The sequence below is a fragment of the Schistocerca piceifrons genome, chromosome 1 (genome assembly GCF_021461385.2).
Source record: "Schistocerca piceifrons isolate TAMUIC-IGC-003096 chromosome 1, iqSchPice1.1, whole genome shotgun sequence".
NCBI classification, from domain to species: Eukaryota; Metazoa; Arthropoda; class Insecta; order Orthoptera; family Acrididae; genus Schistocerca; species Schistocerca piceifrons.
The window spans coordinates 359,461,733-359,475,325 of NC_060138.1; positions in this window are offsets into that span (position 1 = coordinate 359,461,733).

The following is a 13,593-nucleotide window of genomic DNA, read 5'->3' on the forward strand; positions in this document are numbered from 1 at the left end:
AACACAGGAGGATGTCGTCATCAGGAGAAACAAAACTGGCGTTCTACGGATTGGAGTGTGGAATATTACATCCCTTAACTGGGCAGGTCCGTTATAAAATTTATTAAAAGAAATGGATATGTTGAAAATAGATATAGTAAGGATTAGTGAACTTCTGTGGCAGGAGGAGAAGGACTTCTGGTCAGGTGAATACAGGTTTATAAATACAAAGTCAAATAGGGATAATGCAGTAGTGGTTTTAATAATGAATAAGAAAATAGGAATGTGCGTAAGCTACTATGAACGACATAGTGAACTCATTGTATTAGCCAAGATAGACATGAAGCCCATGCCTACCACAATAGTACAAGTTCATATGCCAACTAGCTTCACATATGTGAAGAGATTGAAGAAATGTATGATAGCGCTGGGGGACTGGAATGCGATAGTAGGAGAAAGAAAAATAGCAGTGTGAGTGACAGGAACTAGAAAATTGCTAAGCAGGAATAGCTAGAGCATAAATGTAAGGATTTAAAAGCTTATTTTACTAGGTGAAGGATAGATACTGCCTTCATGAAAATTAAAGAGGCCTTTGGGGGAAAGAGAGCAGCTGTATGAACATCAAGAGCTCAGATGGTAAAACAATCCTCAGGAAAGAAGGGAAAGGTGAAAGGTGGAAGGAGTATATAAAGCGTCTAAACAAGGAAGATGAACTTGAAAGCAATATTCTAGAAAGGGAAGTGGAGGTAGATGAAGATGAGATTGGAGAAGAGTTTGACAAAGCTATGATAGATCTAAGTCGAAACAAGTAGATGAAATTCTGTCAGAAATACTAATAGCTGTGATACAACTCTTCCACAAGGTGTGCAAGGTGATGAGACTGGCGACATACCCTCCGGCTTCAAGACAAACATGGTAATTCCAATTCCAAAGAAGGTAGTTGCTGACAGTTGTGAAAGTAACCGAACTAGCAATTTAATAAGCCATGGTTGCAAGATACTAACATGACTTCTTTACAGAAGAGTAGAATAACTTGTAGAAGGCGATCTTGGGGAAGATGAGTTTGGATTTTGGAGATATGTAGAAATGCATTAAGCAATACTGACCCTCCAACTTGTTGTTCTTGTCTTCAGTCCTGAGACTGGTTTGATGCAGCTCTCCATGCTACTCTATCCTGTGCAAGCTTCTTCATCTCCCAGTACTTTCCTGAGGACATGCATCTCTCCTGTATGGTTAAATGATGACGGCATCCCCTTGGGTAAAATATTCCAGAGGTAAAATATTCCCCCATTCAACCTCCAGGCAGGAACAACACAGGAGGATGTCGTCATCAGGAGAAACAAAACTGGCGTTCTACGGATTGGAGTGTGGAATATTACATCCCTTAACTGGGCAGGTCCGTTATAAAATTTATTAAAAGAAATGGATATGTTGAAAATCCTTCTGAATCTGCTTAGCGTATTCATCTCTTGGTCTCCCTCTACGATTTTTACCCTCCACGCTGCCCTCCAATGTTAAATTTGTGATCCCTTGATGCCTCAGAACATGTCCTACCAACCGGTCCCTTCTTCTTGTCAAGTTGTGCCACAAACTCCTCTTCTCCCCAATTCTATTCAGTACCTCCTCATTAGTTATGTGATCTACCCATCTAATCTTCAGCGTCCTTCTGTAGCACCACATTTCGAAAGCTTCTATTCTCTTCTTGTCCAAACTATTTATCGTCCATGTTTCACTTCCACACATGGCTACACTCCATACAAATACTTTCAGAAACGACTTCCTGACACTTAAATCTATACTCGATGTTAACAAATTTTTCTTCTTCAGAAACGCTTTCCTTGCCATTGCCAGCCTACATTTTATATCCTCTCTACTTCGACCATCATCAGTTATTTTGCTCCTCAAATAGCAAAACTCCTTTACTACTTTAAGTGTCTCATTTCCTAATCTAATTCCCTCAGCATCACCCGACTTAATTCGACTACATTCCATTATCCTCGTTTTGCTTTTGTTGATGTTCATCTTATACCCTCCTTTCAAGACACTGTCCATTCCGTTCAACTGCTCTTCCAAGTCCTTTGCTGTCTCTGACAGAACTACAATGTCATCATCGAACCTCAACGTTTTTATTTCTTCTCCATGGACTTTAATACCTACTCCGAATTTTTCTTTTGTTTCCTTTACTGCTTGCTCAATATACAGATTGAATAACATCGGGGACAGGCTACAACCCTGTCTCACTCCCTTCCCAACCACTGCTTCCCTTTCATGCCCCTCGACTCTTATAACGGCCATCTGGTTTCAGTACAAATTGTAAATAGCCTTTCGCTCCCTGTATCTTACCCCTGCCACCTTTAGAATTTGAAAGAGAGTATTCCAGTCAACATTGTCAAAAGTATTCTCTAAGTCTACAAGTCATAGGGTCAGTATTGCCTCACGTGTTCCATCATTTCTACGGAATCCAAACTGATCTTCCCCGAGGTCGGCTTCTACCAGTTTTTCCATTCGTCTGTAAAGAATTCGCGTTAGTATTTTGCAGCTGTGACTTATTAAACTGATAGTTCGGTAATTTTCACATCTGTCAACACCTGCTTTCTTTGGAATTGGAATTATTATATTCTTCTTGAAGTCTGAGGGAATTTCGCCTGTCTCATACGTCTTGCTCACCAGATGGTAGAGTTTTGTCAGGACTGGCTCTCCCACGGCCGACAGTAGTTCCAATGGAATGTTGTCTATTCCCGGGGCCTTGTTTCGACTCAGGTCTTTCAGTGCTGTGTCAAACTCTTCACGCAGTACTGTATCTCCCATTTCATCTTCATCTACATCCTCTTCCATTTCCATAATATTGTTCTCAAGTACATCGCCCTTGTATAGACCCTCTATATACTCCTTCCACCTTTCTGCTTTCCCTTGTTTGCATAGAACTGGGTTTCCATCTGAGCTCTTGATATTCATACAAGTGGCTCTCTTTTCTCCAAAGGTCTCTTTAATTTTCCTGTAGGCAGTATCTATCTTACCACTAGTGAGATAAGCCTCTATATCCTTACATTTGTCCTCTAGCCATCCCTGCTTAGCTATTTTGCACTTCCTGTCGACTTTTGTATTCCTTTTTGCCTGCTTCATTTACTGCATTTTTATATTTTCCCCTTTCATCAATTAAATTCAATATTTCTTCTGTTACCCAAGGATTTCTACTAGCCCTCGTCTTTTTACCTATTTGATCCTCTGCTGCCTTCACTACTACATCCCTCAGAGCTACCCATTCTTCTTCTCCTGTATTTCTTTCCCCCATTGCTGTCAATTGTTCCCTTATGCTCTCCCTGAATCTCTGTACAACCTCTGGTTCTTTCAGTTTATCCAGGTCCCATCTCCTTAAATTCCCACTTTTTTTTCAGTTTCTTCAGTTTTAATCTACAGTTCATAACCAATAGATTGTGGTCAGAGTCCACATCTGCCCCTGGAAATGTCTTACAATTTAAAACCTGGTTCCTAAATCTCTATCTTACCATTATATAATCTATCTGATACCTTCTAGTATTTCCAGGATTCTTCCATGTACACAACCTTCTTTTATGATTCTTGAACCAAGTGTTAGCTATGATTAAGTTATGCTCTGTGCAAAATTCTACCAGACGGCTTCCTCTTTCATTTCTCTTCCCCAATCCATATTCACCCACTATGTTTCCTTCTCTCCCTTTTCCTACTCTCGAATTCCAGTCACCCACGACTATTAAATTTTCGTCTCCCTTCACTATCTGAATATTTTCTTTTATCTCATCATACATTTCATCAATTTCTTCATCATCTGCAGAGCTAGTTGGCATATAAACTTGTACTACTACAGTAGGCATGGGCTTCGTGTCTATCTTGGCCACAATAATGCGTTCACTATGCTGTTGGTAGTAGCTTACCTGCACTCCAATTTTTTTATTCATTATTAAACCTACTCCTGCATTACCCCTATTAGATTTTGTATTTATAACCCTGTATTCACCTGACCAAAAGTCTTGTTCCACCTGCCACCGAACTTCACTAATTCATACTATATCCAACTTCAACTTATCCATTTCCCTTTTTAAATTTTCTAACCTACCTGCCCGATTAAGGGATCTGACATTCCACGCTTCGATCCGTAGAACACCAGTTTTCTTTCTCCTGATAACGACATCCTCTTGAGTAGTTCCCGCCCGGAGATCCGCCCTACAACTTATCTTAGAAAATATGTCAAGGTAAACTTACATTTAAAGCATTTGTAGACTTAGAGAAAGCATTGGAAAATGCTGACTAGAATACTCTCTTTGAAATTCTGAAGGTAACAGGAGTAAAATAAAGGGAGCAAAAGTTTGTTCACAACTTGCACAGAAACCAGACGGCAGAAATAGGAGTCGAGGGGAATGAAACAGAAGCAGTGGTTGAGAAGGGTAGCCTCTCTCCGATGTCATTCAATCTGTACATTTAATAAGCTGTAAAGGAAACTAAAGAAAAATTTGGAGTAGGAATTAAAGTTCAGGGAAAAGAAATAAAAAAAAACTTTAAGGTTTGCCAATGACATTATAATTCTGTCAGAGACAGCAAAGGAATTGGAAGAACTGTTGAAAGGAACGGACAGTGTTTTTAAAAGAGGATGTGAAATGAACATCAACAAATGCAAAGCAAGGACGGTGGAACATAGTCGAATTAAATAAGGTGATGCTAAGGGAATCAGATTAGGAAATGGAACACTTACGGCAGATGAGTTTTGCTATTTCGGCAGCGGAATAACTGATGATGGCTGAAGTAGAGATGATATAAGATGTAGACTAGCAATGGCAAGAAAAGCATTTCTGAATAAGAGATGTTTGTTAACATCAAATATAGATTTAAGTGTTAGGAAGTCTTTTCTGAAGGTATTTGTCTGGAGTGTAGGCCATGTGTGAAAGTGAAACATGGTCGATAAACAATATAGATAAAAAGAGAATAGATGCTTTCGAAATGTGGTGCTACAGAAGAATGTTGAAGATTAGATGGCTTGAGCGTGTAATTAGTGAGGAAGTGCTTAGTAGAATTGGGGAGACAAGAGATTTGTGGCACAACTTGACCAGACGGAGGGATTAGATGATAGGACACATTCTGAGACATCAAGAGATCACCAATTTAGTATCTGAGGGAAGTGTGTGTGTGTGTCTGTGTGTGTATAGGGGGCAGGGGGTAAAAATCGCAGAGGGAGACCAAGAGGTGAATATAGTAAGCAGATTCAGAAAGATGCAGGTTCCAGTAATTATTTGGAGATGAAAAACATGGCTCTGAGCACTATAGGACTTAACTTCTGAGGTCATCAGCCCCTAGAACTTAAAACTACTAAACCTAACTAACTTAAGGACATCACACACACCCATGCCCGAGGCAGGATTCGAACCTGCGACCGTAGCGGTCGCGCGGTTCCAGACTGTAGCCCCTAGAACTGCTCGGCCACTCTGACCGGCTATTTAGAGATGAAGAGGCTTGCACAGGATAGAGTAGCATCGAGAGCTACACCAAATCAGTCTTCGGGCTGAAGACCATAACAGCACACAATATGTGTAGATGTTGATGGTGTTATGATGGTGTTACTCTTACACTTGTACAGTTGAGGATATCCAGGCATGTAGTACATTTCATATCTTTGATATTTGTTGTATGACTTCTTTGGCTTAGGCCTTAGTCAAATACCTTTGTCAAGTTTTTTTTGCGAAAAAATTATCTTACAAGAAATTCGACATGATTCTCAGCCATACCCAAGGAATGATAATGATTTTCATTAAATATGATGTCTTACATATGGAATTAATACAAACAATATACTCAGACGTCAAGTTTTTCTACCATGTTTTATCGCTTTAAATTTACGATTGTATATTGAAAAATAAGCCTACAAAGTTTTTATTCTGTTCTCCTTATCCGTTGAGGTGTTACATGTCGTACGTATTACTCGGCCACTTTCCTGCTTTGTTGACACAAGTTATAATCCTCTGCCACGAGAGGGCTCCGAATTGTAGGGTGTAACATGGCGGTGAGTAACGTAACTATGGTGGTGCGTGAATAACAGCGTCCTGTAATCGAGTTTGTAACCGTCCACACATGGAGCACCCTCTCCTTCAGCACGCAAATGCCAGACCACACCCGAGCTCTGGAGCGTCTGCAACAATCTGATGCCTTGGATTCACTGTCGTCGATCATCTTCCGAAACTTAAAGAAACCCCCGAGGACTTTCTTTTGCTAGTGGTGAAGCGGTGCAACCAGGAGTGAAGTTGTGGCTGCGCCAACAAAGTGAAACATTCTATATGACGGTGTCAGCAAACTGGTCTCTCTCTAAGAGAAATGTGTTCGTCACGATGCTGACTATGTTGAGAAGTAAATACGTAGACGCGAAGAATAAAAAGGTAGAATTTTAATAAAGTTTGTTTTATTTAAGTCTTTAAGAGTTTTCGAATTAAAAAATTCGGAATCATTACTTTTCATAGCTACCTTGTAACTATGTTTTAATATCAGAAAATACGAAGAAAACTATGAGTAGGAACGAAAGATGAAAAAGAAGAACGTTTCATTTAGTATCATTCTGAAAGCTTTATGAGGTACAATAATCAACAATTATTTATCTCTTACTTAAAAAAAAGCTTTGAAGAAGTAGTGGAACACTACCTGATTCTAAGAATTTATCTATCAGATTGGCAAACTATAAGCGTCTGATGATAACAGTTATTTGATCTCCTAAAATATCTTGACTTTTGAATATAAATTGAAGCTGGTTCAAATCTCTGTTTGATCACCCAGATTTAAGTTTTCCCTCAACTGACTAAGGCGATTTCCGAGTTTGTAACTGTAAAGAGCATACTGTAGATCAGCAAAAGGCACATGTTACATATGCCTTACAATCTGCAGTATCCAAAATGCTGGTAATGGCAAAACCATAATCCTACTTGCAGATATTAATTGATGCAATCTCTTAAGTATTACTGAGTGAAAAACCTAATAATGAGATCCCAGTGCTAGATATATAGGGTTCATAGATGGATGATAAAGCTTAATAGTAATTTTGATTCAGATATCTTGGTTGCAATATTAATTAAAGCCATTGCAGACCATCGTAACGGGGTGGTTACCGTGGGTCGTGACAGAGTCTGGCGAAAATATTGTAAATCCGCTTAGTATTACTGCTGTTATCACTATTATTCGGTGACTGTGTTTGCTTTGATACATATGTGTGAAGGTTGTGCATACATCATTGATTCTATTTTCTAATCCCTGTGGCGTCGTGAGCCACTTGGTGTACAGAAGTTGCTCGGTCTCAACGTGATGTAACACTTTTTATTATTGCGTTAAGTTAATGTAAACGTAAGCTGCCATGTAAATTTTCAGGTAACAGTTACAGGTAGCGTCTCTGACGGGGGCCGTAGTGCGTGTCCCATTAGCAGCTTGACATTGGTTGGATGAACGCAATGGAGAGGAGCTCGTAGGTTGAAATTATGGTTTGTTCCCTGCCCATTGACGATTTAGCGCCAAGCCTGACGGTGAAATAATGTAAATTCATGCACGAAATAACGATAATATCACGATGTAGGTCTGCGGCGCGATCAGCGCTTAGTTAACAAACGGACACTATTTTTCTTTATAAGTAACAAGACGATGACTCCCAGGAACTACACTTCCTTGGTGTGTCTACTTTCCATTCACCAGGCTACAAGTTCCATTCACCTCCATTTTCATTTCACTCCAGTGTATTCCATGACTGTACTTCTTTTGTCTCTCCTAGAAAATCTCAACGGGCATCTCTTCATTATTCATAGAGGAACCCTTGGTTTTAGGATGAATTCGCATTAAATACCCATGTCTCGCTGTCATGAGTCGAAACTGATAGGAGCCCATAACATGATTGTAAACGTTACTTATAATACACATCGAATGTTTACTTTTGCTAGCCCTGTTTAGTTTACCTAATTCAGTCAAGGTCATTTTTTATTCTTCTGTTTGGTTCTTCTGATTTCATCCAGACACTGTTTTCAGCTACCCTAAACTCAAAAACTGGTTCTACGCCTACACTGGCAATTTATGTCACTGCCTTGGCGACATGTTCATTAAAATTTATTTTAATATTTTTTTCAATGATTTCCTGACAAACTACTCCATTTATATCTGCCAACAGTTGTTTAAATGCATAAAGGACAAAAATTTCAACTGGAAAATCAAAATCGTTCACATATATTGCATTAACATGTATTCCTTGTTCCTCACGACAAGGACTCCTGAAAAAAGTTGGTGTGAAATCTCCGTACCTGACTCCTGAATTCCTTATTTTTCTCAAGATACCTATAGGAAGATGTAATGATGATGTAACATTCTTCAGCAAACTAACATAAGGTGAATTAATGCCTTGTTTCTCAAAGGTTGTTGGTATAGGCTCAGCACAAACCACGGTTATTAGAATATACGGTAGGGATCACTTAGTATGAACTGTGACGCTGACGTCACAGATGACCCTGCCACTGCTCACAATCAGTATACCGTAACTGGCATCACGTAAATAATAGTTTGTTATGTGGTTTCGGTTGTAGGAACCACTGCAGGCAACAAAAACGTAAAATTTCATGTACACTAGTACCGGATAAAAAGAAATGAAGAGCCAGAAGCGATGGTCGAATGTCAATGTAGCTCAATGCACGTGCACACCATCGACAGGTATTCATATGATAAAAGTCTCAATTCTCTGCGACTGGATTAATGGCCACCAGTGGGCATTAGTGTTGGTCGTATTTAGCGTTGTTGCCAGTACTGGTAGGGTATATAAGGGGCGTGAACAGTGTCAGATGTTGAGTGCTCACTATGACTGACACGGAAATGGTGCATACTCGTGCGAAACAGCGTTATTAGCACCTGACCATGTTTGAACGGTGCCTCATGTGGATCTCCATTTCCCTGGCAAGTCATGCAATATTCATATTTGTGAGACATCTGAGAGTGGCCTGATGTTGGACTGTATGTGATCTTGAGGGCACAAATACTCATCGTCGAGGTTCTGGTCAACCGCGTCTGATCATCAAAAGTGAGGATCGTCTTAATGTGCGCCAAGCACATTATAACTTCTTCATATCTGTACCTGCCATCCGAAAAACGGGTAGTGGTCCCTTGCCTAGGCTGCCATTAATAACGCAACAGAAACGGAAGCATTTGGAGTGGTGCTGTGTCTGGAAAGCATGGACTGTGATGAATGGCAGCACATTGTCTTCTGCACTACTCTGGATGGGTGTCGTTGGCTAGTATTGTGGCGACCCAGATAGAGATCTTACTCTTCCAGTGTTTTGGAGAGGCACAGGGACATCCTAGTTTCATGGCGTGGGGAGCCATCATTTATGATTTCATGTGATAGTAGTGATTGTGGGAACTCTGACGTTACAAAGGTATGTTATGGACATATTACCTCTCATGCGACAGTATTGTGATGCCATATTTCTACAGGACAATGGTCATCCATATTGGCATGTCTCTCTATAAATTCCCTGAGTGGTGTTAGGGTACTCACATGGCCAGAGAGATCCCTAGATCTGTCCCCTGTAGCACATGCATAGTGGCTCACATGTTAACTACATCCCATATCGAGGACGAATTACAAAAGCTGCGATCCAGCTTTCACAGGAGAGGATGCAGCAGATATATGACAACAATCCCAACAAAGCAGTGCTTTCATCCAGGCCAGGGAGGGTGCAACGTTATATTGATAAGAGGTCTCATACTGCCAACTTCTTTAAAAATTTATTCGATTTCCGTAATTGACGGAAACTCATCGAGTAAAACAGAAGTGATTTCAGGCGTTCCCCAAGGTAGTGTGATAGGCCCTTTGCTGTTCCTTATCTATATAAACGATTTGGGAGACAATCTGAGCAGCCGTCTTCAGTTGTTTGCAGATGACGCTGTTGTTTATCGACTAATAAAGACATCAGAAGATCAAAACAAACTGCAAAACGATTTAGAAAAAATATTTGAATGGTGCGAAAAGTGGCAGTTGACCCTAAATAACGAAAAGTGTGAGGTCATCCACATGAGTGCGAAAAGGAACTCGTTAAACTTCGGTTACACGATAAATCAGCCTAATCTAAAAGCCGTAAATTCAACTAAATACCTGGGTATTACAATTACGAACAATTTAAATTGGAAGGAACACATAGAAAACGTTGTGGGGAAAGCTAACCAAAGGCTGCGTTTTATTGGCAGGACGCTTAGAATATGTAACAGACCTCCTAAGGAGACTGTCTACACTACGCTTGTCCGTCCTCTTTTAGAATACTGCTGCGCGGTGTGGGATCCTTACCAGGTAGGACTGACGGAGTAAATCGAAAATCTTCAAAGAAAGGCAGAACGTTTTGTATTATCACGAAATATGGGAGAGAGTGTCACAAAAATGATACAGGATTTGGGCTGAAAATCATTAAAAGAAAGGCGATTTTCGTTGCGACGGAATCTTCTCAAGAAATTCCAATCACTAACTTTCTCCTCCGAGCCGGCCGGAGTGGCCAAGCGGTTCTCGGCGCTACAGTCTGGAACCGCGCGACCGCTAGGGTCGCAGGTTCGAGTGCTGCCTCGGGCATGGATGTGTGTGATGTCCTTAGGTTAGTTAGGTTTAAGTAGTTCTAAGTTCTAGGGGACTGATGACCTCAGCAGTTAAGTCCCATAGTGCTCAGAGCCATTTTAACCATTTTTTTTCCCCTCCGAAGGCGAAAATATTTTGTTGACACCGACCTACATAGGGCGGAACGATCACCTCGATAAAATAAGGGAAATCAGAGCTCTTACGGAAAGATATAGGTGTTCATTCTTTCAGCGCGCTATACGAGATTGGAATAATAGAGAAATGTGAAGGTGATTCGATTAACCCTCTGCCAGGCACTTAAATGTAATTTGCAGAGTATTCATGTAGATGTAGACGAAATAACATCACATCCCCTCTCAACCAATGAAGTTTCATATCGTTTCTTTCACCTCTTTTGTGTGCTTCACCTTTTGGCACGTAGTGTATTTTGTTAAGAGCAATGGTCTGAAATCAAAGCAGGTAAATGTTTGTAAATGTGCCGATTCGTTTTCATTTGCTGACGTCTGTGTGTCCTCAGTTGCTGACGGATTATGAATAGGATTTGAAAAGTGATATGTTGACTATTCCTGCGAAACGCAAGTTGAAATCTGATGCTATTCCAGTTCTATCTTACAGAGCTAATTTAGAGCGTAGTAAAGAGCTAGTAACAAGTGATAAATCCAGACATAAATATGGAGTTGTCATAAAAAAAAAGTACAAGAAATTTTACAGGTAAAGATTCTCCAACTGAGGAGAATCTGCTGGTAGAGAAAACATTGATTATGAAAACAAACATCGCTCTAAACGCAAAAATGCGCATTTGTGGGAACATTTAGAAATGACGGAGAAAGAAATAAAAGAGTTTAGGCAAAAGAATGCAGATATACAAGCTAATCTCTCTTGGCGTAATGGTGAGTTACTATCAACGTTTTCAAGAGCGTTGAGGGTTCTTCTTCTGACTACCAACAACTGGTTATGAAAGGACAGTATAGTAATGGGTCAAATTTCAAGTCAGGCAGTTCATACATATATCTGGACTTAGTTAAATAAGATCAAACGAGGTACAGTAGGATTATCAAAGACCAAATACAATTACAGTGATGTTTTTTTTATAGAAAATGTAATGAAGGGCACTTTCAGATTTAGCCTCAAAACGAAAAGACGAAATCGACAACAATATTAAATATATTAAAAGAATCTCAGACAGAGGATCATGTCTTGTGTTATAAAATATACAAAACATATTCCATAGGAACCATTAAATTCTATGCAGCAACGAACTCATATTCTGATGACGAGGTAAAAGACTTCTGCAAAGAGCTGCGTCAGTACGTCAGCTCATAAATGACATCAAATCCCATTAAAAATGATAATAGGGTATATGAATGCGAAAGTAAGACAAAAGCCAGAGACCAGTTCTTCAGTGAAAACTAATGCAATACAGAAATGACAGACGTTATATGTTCGTTGAATTTGCAGAGAAAAGCAATATGGTTCTATTTGAAACATTATTCTAGAAGAAACCAAATAGAAAATTGATTCGTTGACGACGAAACGGAGTTAAAAATGAAGTTGACTATATTTTATTAAATAATACCGAAAGTGTAAAGTACCGGTATCTTTAAGCTGTAAACAATTTTCGAATTTCAAACAATCACTGCCCTATAAAATTGCAAGTTACCATAGATTCGTATGATGCTGAAAAAATAGAGACAAAAACTAAGAGAAATAGACTTATCAAGCAGGAAGTTGGAAATGTTGATTATGATACTATATTTCAGAATACTTAGGTATTCTAGATTAAATTACGTAGCGTCCTTTTCTCAATTTTTACAGGCATCCAAAGCTTACTGTAAATATTTCTCTGTACACACTTCTCGAAAACTACTAGACGATGTTTCACGCGGTTTTCGCAGGTGTCTTGGGTATAGCTGTGTAGACTTTAGTTCATCGAAATCGGATCACCGAAAAAAATATAGTGGAATTTAAAGTTTTACTAAAACCATCTTGTCTGTTTAAAACAAACACGGTACACTCCAAAACCACTAAACGAATTTTCGTGGAGTTTTCACAGGTAACTTGAGTGCAGCTTTATTTCAACAAAATTGGATCTAGAAATGAAGGATATTGTGATTTAAAGTTTTTGTCGGTCTGTTTCTCTGTTTGAACACGCTCATCTGTTTCATGTTGTTTTCACTGGTAACTTGAACATAGCTTGGGGCACAGTATAGGCTTTATTGCATCAAAATCAGGAAAAAAGATATCGTAATTGAAAGTTTTATCCATACTAAAATTATCAATGCGAAAGTATCTGTGTTAAGTTTTCATGACTGACTCTCTGAACAGGTTTCGATGAAATTTGATATGGAGATAGCTTGAAACCTCGGAGGAATGTAGGTTGATTTAGAAGATGTGAAGTAACATATACTTATTGATTTGAAGGACGTTACACAAGTTAGAGAAAAATATTTACTCTTTGGACAAGCTATTTATTCTTTGACTTTCGATCTTTATCATATTTGTGAAAATGCTTTTATTGGTTGATATGTGCTATGTGATAAGATTCAAAGCAATGAATATAAAGCTTATACAATCTTCAATGTGATTAATCCGTACTTCCACTCTATTTGTTGCATGATGTAAACATTTTATAATGTACAGCTACTTCAGTAGCATGATGCATAGAAGCATACTCCCGTCCATGCCCCTCTGTACGCATTGCTCGGCAATGACACTACACATGCTGACACAACTAAATAGTTTGTGAGGTGGAGAGCAGGGCACGCATCACGATCTATGCTGACCCAAACAGGCAGACATGTGTGTGAAGATGATGTTAGTGCATGTACAGTAGCTTACTTATTCACCATCAGTCATCATAACAAAGCTACTAATATGGAAGTGCAGCCACAGGTAACAGCCAGTTAATAATAAAAATAAGCGTTTTCGAAAGCAATGTCAGATGATAAGTATAAAGCCAGTCAAGGTATTTAGTAAGGGAAGGATACTTGATTTGATGAGATTTCAATAGGAGCAGT